We start from the raw sequence: 7,755 nt of genomic DNA, 5'->3' as shown, positions 1-7,755 counted from the left end.
TCCCAGAAGCTAGGGGTCCTATCCACAGCGCCTAGCCTGAAACCTGAGAACAGAGTGGGTACTAAGGAATGCTTGAGGAATGGTGAGAGGGCAGACCTGTTGAAGCACATGGGCCATAAATCACTTTCCCAAACCAGAGGCGAAGCAGCAATCCAGGAAGGCTTCATGGAGATGGCAGGACAGGGCGTAGGACAGAGGCGGATGACAGGTGTCACAGGCAGCCTGGGTATTAGTCATGAGGCCCTTGCTTTCTGTCTCTCTGCCAGGAAACTCCTGTCCTGGCTGCCACGGGCCAGGGATGGGCAGGTTTGGGGGAGAGAATCAGGCCTCCCCAAGGCTCCCAACCTCCACTCAGAGGCGTGTAGCTGGGGCAGCTGCTGGGGGCAGCAGCTGGTGTCTGTCCCTGGAGCCCAACGGCTATGTGTGCCTTAATCCCAGCTCCTTGGAGCACCCCCCCGCCCCAGGCTGGCAGGTGGGCCGATTAGACAGAAAGGAGGCAATGGAAAAGGGGTGGGGAGCCGAGGTCCCTCCCCAGCCCCCCCCAGCTGCCCACTGGATCCTGCCACATGCGCCATGCCATCCCCATCCCCCGGGGCCCCATCCCCAGTTCTTCCCTCAGCCCGGAGCTGCTCCTCCCTCGGCCCTTACATGAAGGTCTGACCTTCTCTAAGCAGGGAGATGCAGCCTAGAAAGTTCCAACTAGCAACCGTGAAGGTATGGATGCCACAGCCCATATGCCCCCTAACGTCTTCCTTCTGGATGGAGTGGGGAACATGGCACACAGGTGGAGGCAAGTGGTCACACTGGGACCAAGGTGTGGATACACCAGACATAGAATATGAGTAGTGTGGGACACAGGTATGGTATGGACATGGAGTGTGAGGCATGTTCTGCCAGGGGGGTGTGCACAGGGTATGAAGCATACACATGTGTGAGGTGTACATGGAGTAGGAGGGGTCCACTGTCTATGATGTGTATCACGTATGAGGTGGACATAGCGTGAGAGGTCTACATAGTATGGAAGGTGTGTCCGCATGTGAGATAGACCCACAGGTGAGGTGTTTGTGGTGTGGGAGGTATAAACGGAACTCGAGGTGTACGCGGAGTGTGGCGAGCACATGGTGGGTGTGAGAGGTGTACAAGAGGATGAGGCGGACACGGGTGTGAAGCGTACGTGAAGTGAGAGGTGGACGCGCGGCATGACATGTACCCAGACTGTGAGGTGGGCCCGGTGTGAGAGGTAGCCAGTTTATGAGGCACGCACGGCTGTGACGTACTACGAAAGAGCATGGAGGTGCGGGAGTGAGGGCGAGAAGTCCTTCCAAGGCAATGTACTGGTCTTCTTGTTGTGGGCCCAGACGCTAGAACCTTGGCATGACCTCCCGTGCAGTGTCACGGCCAGAGGAGACAGGGGGACATCCTGTGGCTTTTCACAAATTCTTATGTGGATAAAGTAGAAGGTGACTTTAAGAGGCCCCCCCATCTTTCTTCCTCTTACACCCAAGCCATCTTAGCTTAAAGACCAAGTGCTCTTTGAGGAGATACCGCCCTTTGGCAATAATATTTCTTACACCTTACTTACATTCTTCACACTGCAAGTTAAATTCACATTTAAAAAAATGTTTTTTGGTGTTTAATCAATGGAGGTGGTGAACTCTCCATTAGCTAGCTCTCCTCACCCCAAGAGCCTGATGCCCTTAGGCTGGAAGAAGAATTAGGACCTTCATGAATGCCACCTCCCTTAACACTTCTAGTCATTAAGCTGTTGTCACCTTATTTGTGTTGTTTAGTAAACGACAGTAAGTTTGTATTTCAGACCCCAGGAACCTGGGCCCTCAAAGACCAGAGAAAGGCTCTAATTATGTGAAGAATATGCTTGAGGGAGAGACTCTAGATGAATGAACTCCTCAGTTCTTTCTAGAAGTCAGGCATCAGGTGATTCTTAATTTGGGGCTCAGCTTTCCCTGCTTCTGTCGAAGAGTCTGGGCTCCTGATAATTCCCCTCACCTGGCTTCTCAGTCCCTTGGGAAGGACCTGGCGGTCAGAGGTGGACATGGAGACGGAATTGTGCGTGGAGTGAGGTACATGTGGTATGTGGGGCCCCGCGGGAGGAAAAGCTGTGTAGGCCGCCGAGGGGGGGTTCTCCCACAATGCCAAGCTCCTGTCAGGCCCATCCCATGCCCCGCACCCCCTCAGTGGGCACACAGTGCATTGTACGCACGAGCATCTCATCCTCACCTCACACTGTGGTCACAAGCCACCCACCCAAGCCATCCTCACACCCCATCTCATGCCACCCCCCCATGGACTCAGCCTGCACCGCACCAGACATTCAGGCCACGGGTTCCTAGAACAGGAGCCAAACCTGTCTTGTCCCCTGTAGAATCCCCTGCTTCTGACAGAGGCAACTGTCCCATAGAAGGTGCTCAATAATGATTTGTTCTCTCTGTCTGGAACCTTCTGTCCCAAACGGGCACATGCCTCACTCCCAAACGTCCTTTACCTCTTTACTCAAATGTCACCTTGTCAACCTCACTGCTCTAATTCTGCAACCGGGCCTGTCCTGGCCCCCGAGTCCTGCTCACCCTGCTCTGATTTTAATATTTTCCCTCTGCACCACTCACCTTCTAACATACTCCATAATTTACCTCTTAACGTGTCTATTGCTGACTACGGCTCTTGCCTGGTACAATGTCTGCTCCACCAGGGCAGGGGACTTTGTCTGTTTTTTTCTCTGCTATGTTCCCAGCACCTAGCATAGAACAGGAACAGGGTGAGTATCTGCTGAATAAGTGAACAAGTCAGAAAGGACAATGACTGTGGGCATACGCCCCCCGTCCCCACCCCCCCACCCCCCCGCCCCCCAGGGCACATAGACACTCTTGTACGGCGGGCCTAGGGCTGGGATACGGGCTGTCTGTTCTCTCCCTGTTCCCTCCCTGTCCATGGGGGCTCCTTTTCTCGCTCCACTTTATCTACTGGGGTCCATGGGGGCTCCTTTTTACACTCCACTTTATCTTCTGGGCTCCCAAGCCCTGCTTGTAAGTAGAAGGCTGGGGATTCCTCTAGAATGGAATGTGTGGCCATCTGTGAAGAATCTCTGGGACCCTGGCCCTGAATCTGGGGCCACATCCAACCAACCAGACTGGCCCCAGGGCAGTATTCATGCCCAAGTGGTAGGGAGATTCTGGCTCTGCCAGGGAGCAAGGTTGGCAGGGGATAGCATTGGGGCGATCAGGGTGGATCCAGGGACAGGAAAGGAAAGACAGGGGACAGAGAGGGGACCTAGAGCTGGCCCTGCCCCACCTGGCCTGCTCATGTTTTCACCCTGGGGTCCTGTGGCACCCCCCACCTCCCACCAGCTATGCAGCCGATGCCAGTGACAGGGAGAGGCCATGGGTCCAGCCTGGGCAGGGCCAGGGTGCCTGAAGACCAGGGCAGGTGCAGGCTAGATCGGGTTTCCAGAGGCTATATATATAGAGAGAGAGGCTGCCCGGAGCCCTGGGGCCGGCCACTCCCTGAGGGTTCAACGCTAAGGGGCCCCACCAGACCTGCATTCCTGCCCAGGGCCAGCTCTCCATTTATAGCCCCAGGCAGGCAGGCAAGGGAGCTGAAGGGGGTGGAATGGACAGGGTGGAGGGAGAAAAGCCTAGGGAGCCCTCCCTTCCCATCTGCTGCCAAAGGAACTCCTCGTTGTGGAGACCAGAGAACCGAGGGCCAGGGTGAGGTGTGCACTTGCCCACCAGGCTGCTCAGCCCTGAGTTGGAAGGAGAGGTGCTGGGGGATGCCCCTTCCTGGAGGTGCCTTGGCCCATCGCCCCTGGCTTCTCCCAGAACAAGTCTGGCACTTGTGTCCCCTTGACTAGACTCTACACCTATAAGAGTTTGGACCCTTTCCACTTCCAAATTTGTCCTTTTCCCCCTCCCTGGCCCCAACCCAGCACTAGGACTGAAAAAGGGCACCAGCTCCCAGGGCAGACATATTTCTCCCTGCTCTTTCAGCAACGGGGATGGGATGGTGGTGTTGGCAACCTTGTCCCCGAAGATATGGTGTCACCACAAGGAGAGTGACCCTGGTCAGGCATGGGTCCCCGCCTGGAAGGCCTGTAACAGCCACTGAGTCCAGTGATTCCCAAACTCTTCAAGCCGCAGGAGCCTTGTACCAAACTAAATCCTACTTGGAAGTCTAATAGAAAATTGACAGCGTGCCACCGGGCTGTGTGTGCTTCCTAATTACGGAAGAAGATGAAGCTCCAATGCAAGTTTAAAACTGTCAAAGCAGTTTAGATGTCTAAGCCACAAGTGATAATATATTAAATGTTTGGTAAGTCTGAACATACAACATTTACTTATCCTAAAGGCACCTTGATGATGACCCCAAGGTGGTTTTGGTGAATGCAAAACACAAAATGCAAAGTTGTAATCTTCTAGTCTTAGCATTAAGTCTTGCTTGCTCAGGCTTGTGAAAAATTTAGATTTGCATGGACGAGTGATTTGAGGAGCTCACCTGGAAATCTCAGGGTACTCTACCGTCAAACAGTTTGATTCATTCATTGATTCATCCAACAAATATTTATTGAGAACCTACTGTGTGCTAGGCACTCTGCTGCTGATGCTGGAACAAGTAGGAAGAAATATGTGTTTTGATCTAAATCACTAATATAACAATTATTTGCATTTCTCATAATGAGCGTATAAGACAAATGAAAAGACACAAGCTTCTAGTAAGTGCCAAATCTATAGTACGCTATTAAGATATTGCAGCAGGGTATGTGTAATTGTTCAACAGGCCCTGAGTCTTGCCTGGGCAGAGCAAGGGTGACCCAGCATGTCTGTTCAATTGTGTACGTGACTGTCTAGCTTAGAAGAGGTACAACCATCCTCATTAATGACATATTTCACAATATTCAAATATATGCACAGAGATTCAAAGGGCAGGAGGCCACCCATTCATTCATTCCACATTTATCAAGTTCTGACTATGTGACAGCCACTGTGATGATTTCTGGAGATGCCGTGGTTTTTGTTTTTGCCTTCCTGAGGCTATATCCATCAACGAGTGAATTAAGAAGATAAGTACAGAGTGGCGTGCCGAAGAAGGAAATGAGCAGAGTGATGTGACCCAGCTACCTTAGAGAAGATGGTCAGAGACATCCCCAGGAAGTGACGTTTGAGCTGAGATCTGAAATAGGAAAAGCAGCAATCATGGGAGGAGCTGGGGCCAGGGCTATAAGCAGCAAGTGCAAGGCTTTGAGGCCAGATTGAGCTCTTGGTGTTGAAAGACAGGAAAGGAGCTTAGACTAGAATGGAGTGATCAAAAGGGATGGTGGCTCCAGATGAAATCGGACAGATGGGCTTAGGCCAACTCGTGTAGGACCTTACAAGCTAGTGTAAGGCAATGAGACTTTATTCTAAATGCAACCAAGAAGCTCTTAGGGAGTTTAAAGCAGGAAAGGGATATCATCCCATTTACGTGTTTAAAGGATTACTCAGGCTGCTGTGTAGTGGACAGATTATGCTGGGGCAAGAGTGGAAAAAGTAAGGAGAGCAGCCAGGAAGCCATGGTGATCATCCAGGCCGGCAGAGTGGCAGCTTAGTCCAGGATGGCAGCACTGGGGATGGAGAGACTCCAGTGTCTCAGTGGACAGGGCTCCCCCCTGCCCAGACCTACCCATTGGAACTCCAGCCTCATAAAAGGCCCTGTCTACCTGATCTCTCCACCCGGATGTTGAACACCCATCTCAGATTTTGCCCCAGCTTGAACTCTTGATCTGCCACCTGCAAACCTGCTGTTCCCCAACTCCGTTCTGTCCCAAGTCATCCTCAACTCCTCTCTTGTCTCCCTGCCTACATCCAATCATGAATAATTCTTGTTGGCTCCATCTTCAAAATATATTTGGAATTTCAGTACTTTCCACCATCCCCACTGCTGGTATCCAAATCTAAACCACCATCACCACTTACTTGGATCATTACAATAGTCTCCTAATTGTCTCCCTGCTTCTGCCTTTGTTCTCCATAACCCATATGCTCTTGTTAAAATATAAGTCAAACAGTAACATTCTTCTCTTCTACTCAAGCTCTCCAGTGGCTTTCCATCTCAGAATTCAAATCCTTTGTCCCTCTCTGACCCCATCTCCTACAACTCTCCCACTTGCTCATTCTGCAGCAGACATACCAGCCTCCTTGCTGTACTTCAAATATGACACAGTCCTGCCTCAGGACCTTTGCACATGCTCGTCCTTCTATCTGATTCCAGATATCTGCTTCTGCCCTCCCTTCATTCTGGTCTTGCTCAAATGTAATCATCTCAGAGAGGCCTTCCCAGACCACTCCATATAATGAAATAATCTCTATCACTTTTCCCCTTTGCTTTATTTTTCTTCATAGAACTTAAAACTTCCTGACATCACATATTTTTGGCTTATTTGTTTATTATCTGTCTCCCTACCCTACAATGTAAACACCACAAGAGCAGAGTCTCAGTTTTTTTCATCGCCGTATCCCCCAACACCTAGGCCAATACCTGGCACATAGTGGATGCTCCATACTATGTGTTGAATGAATACATGAATGTGGTGTTATAGAGTGAAGGGAGGTGACCACATCAGGAAGGAGACCTTCAGCCCTACTAGTGGCAGAGAAGTGAAGAAGGTAGGGCTCCAAAAGAGTCTGCTAGGTTTGGTGGGAAGAAAGAGCTTCCCAGGATCCGGGGAGCCAGTTAGGACAGCTTCCTGAAGTTAGTGGGAAAGGCACAAGGATAACTCTTGCTTATATCTGTAGGCGCTGTGAGGAGAGACCTCTGGAGGGGTATCTGGTCCAAGGGAGACCTCTTGCCAGAATGCTGATAGGAAGATGTGGACTAGAGATTCAAGAAGAGGCTGAGAGGCATTCTGGGGGTGGGGGTAACCCAGGGCTTGTGAAGGAGCCAGAGGTCCCATGAGGTGGTTGCCTCCTCCTTCTAGTCCCAGTCTTTCCAGTGGGCTTGCTGGGAAGAAATGCAGCTAAGACTTCAGCAGAAGCTAAGCCCTGACATTACATGGGCCCCTGTCAGGGCTCAGTGTCCCAGCCAACAGCTGGGAAGACAGCAGGGAGCACAGAGTCCAGTCCGTGCCAACGACAGAAGCAAGCCCTCTTGATGATATCGTCTTGCATCTCGGACTGAGGGCCTCCATATCTTTGGTCTCTTTAGATTCTCACCACCACCACAATGACTCCAAGAAATCGCTCTTATTATCCCCAAATTTACAAAGTGGGGAAACTGAGGCGTGGAAGGCGATATGACTTCAGCAAAATCACCCAGGAAGCTGTGGGGTCTGGACTCGAACTTAGATCATTGGTCTGCACACTCTACTCTCAAAGATCCCACTCTGAAGTGGGGTTCTCAGGCCGAGTCTGGGCTTTCGAGACCTTTGCGCAATGAACTTCGCTGGTGCAGCGCTGTGCGCAAGGAGGGAAAAACAGAGCAGTTTTCTTTCCAGCCGAAGACACATCTCCACCCGGACCCACACAGGACACTCCGCTGCGGAAACACACAGGTCGAGTTAGGCAGGAGTTCACCTCCCTCCCTCCAGGCCGGAGCGGGACCTGGGCTTGGAGAGACTGGCAAGAAGCTTTAGCAGCCATCCTCCTCTTCTGCAGAGATGCGGCTGCGTTTCTAAGCGTCCGGAGAAGGTGGGCTGGGCCGAGTGACCCGGCCGCCACGTCCAGTTTGTCTCAGGTTCTTCCACTTAGACTCTAATTCTCACTGCAGGTT

The sequence above is a fragment of the Eumetopias jubatus genome, unplaced genomic scaffold, assembly GCF_037043125.1.
Source record: "Eumetopias jubatus isolate StellerSeaLion01/CBP00866 unplaced genomic scaffold, mEumJub1_p1.0 scaffold_13, whole genome shotgun sequence".
NCBI classification, from domain to species: Eukaryota; Metazoa; Chordata; class Mammalia; order Carnivora; family Otariidae; genus Eumetopias; species Eumetopias jubatus.
The sequence above is the reverse complement of the archived record's forward strand: the minus strand, read 5'-3'. Positions refer to the sequence as shown.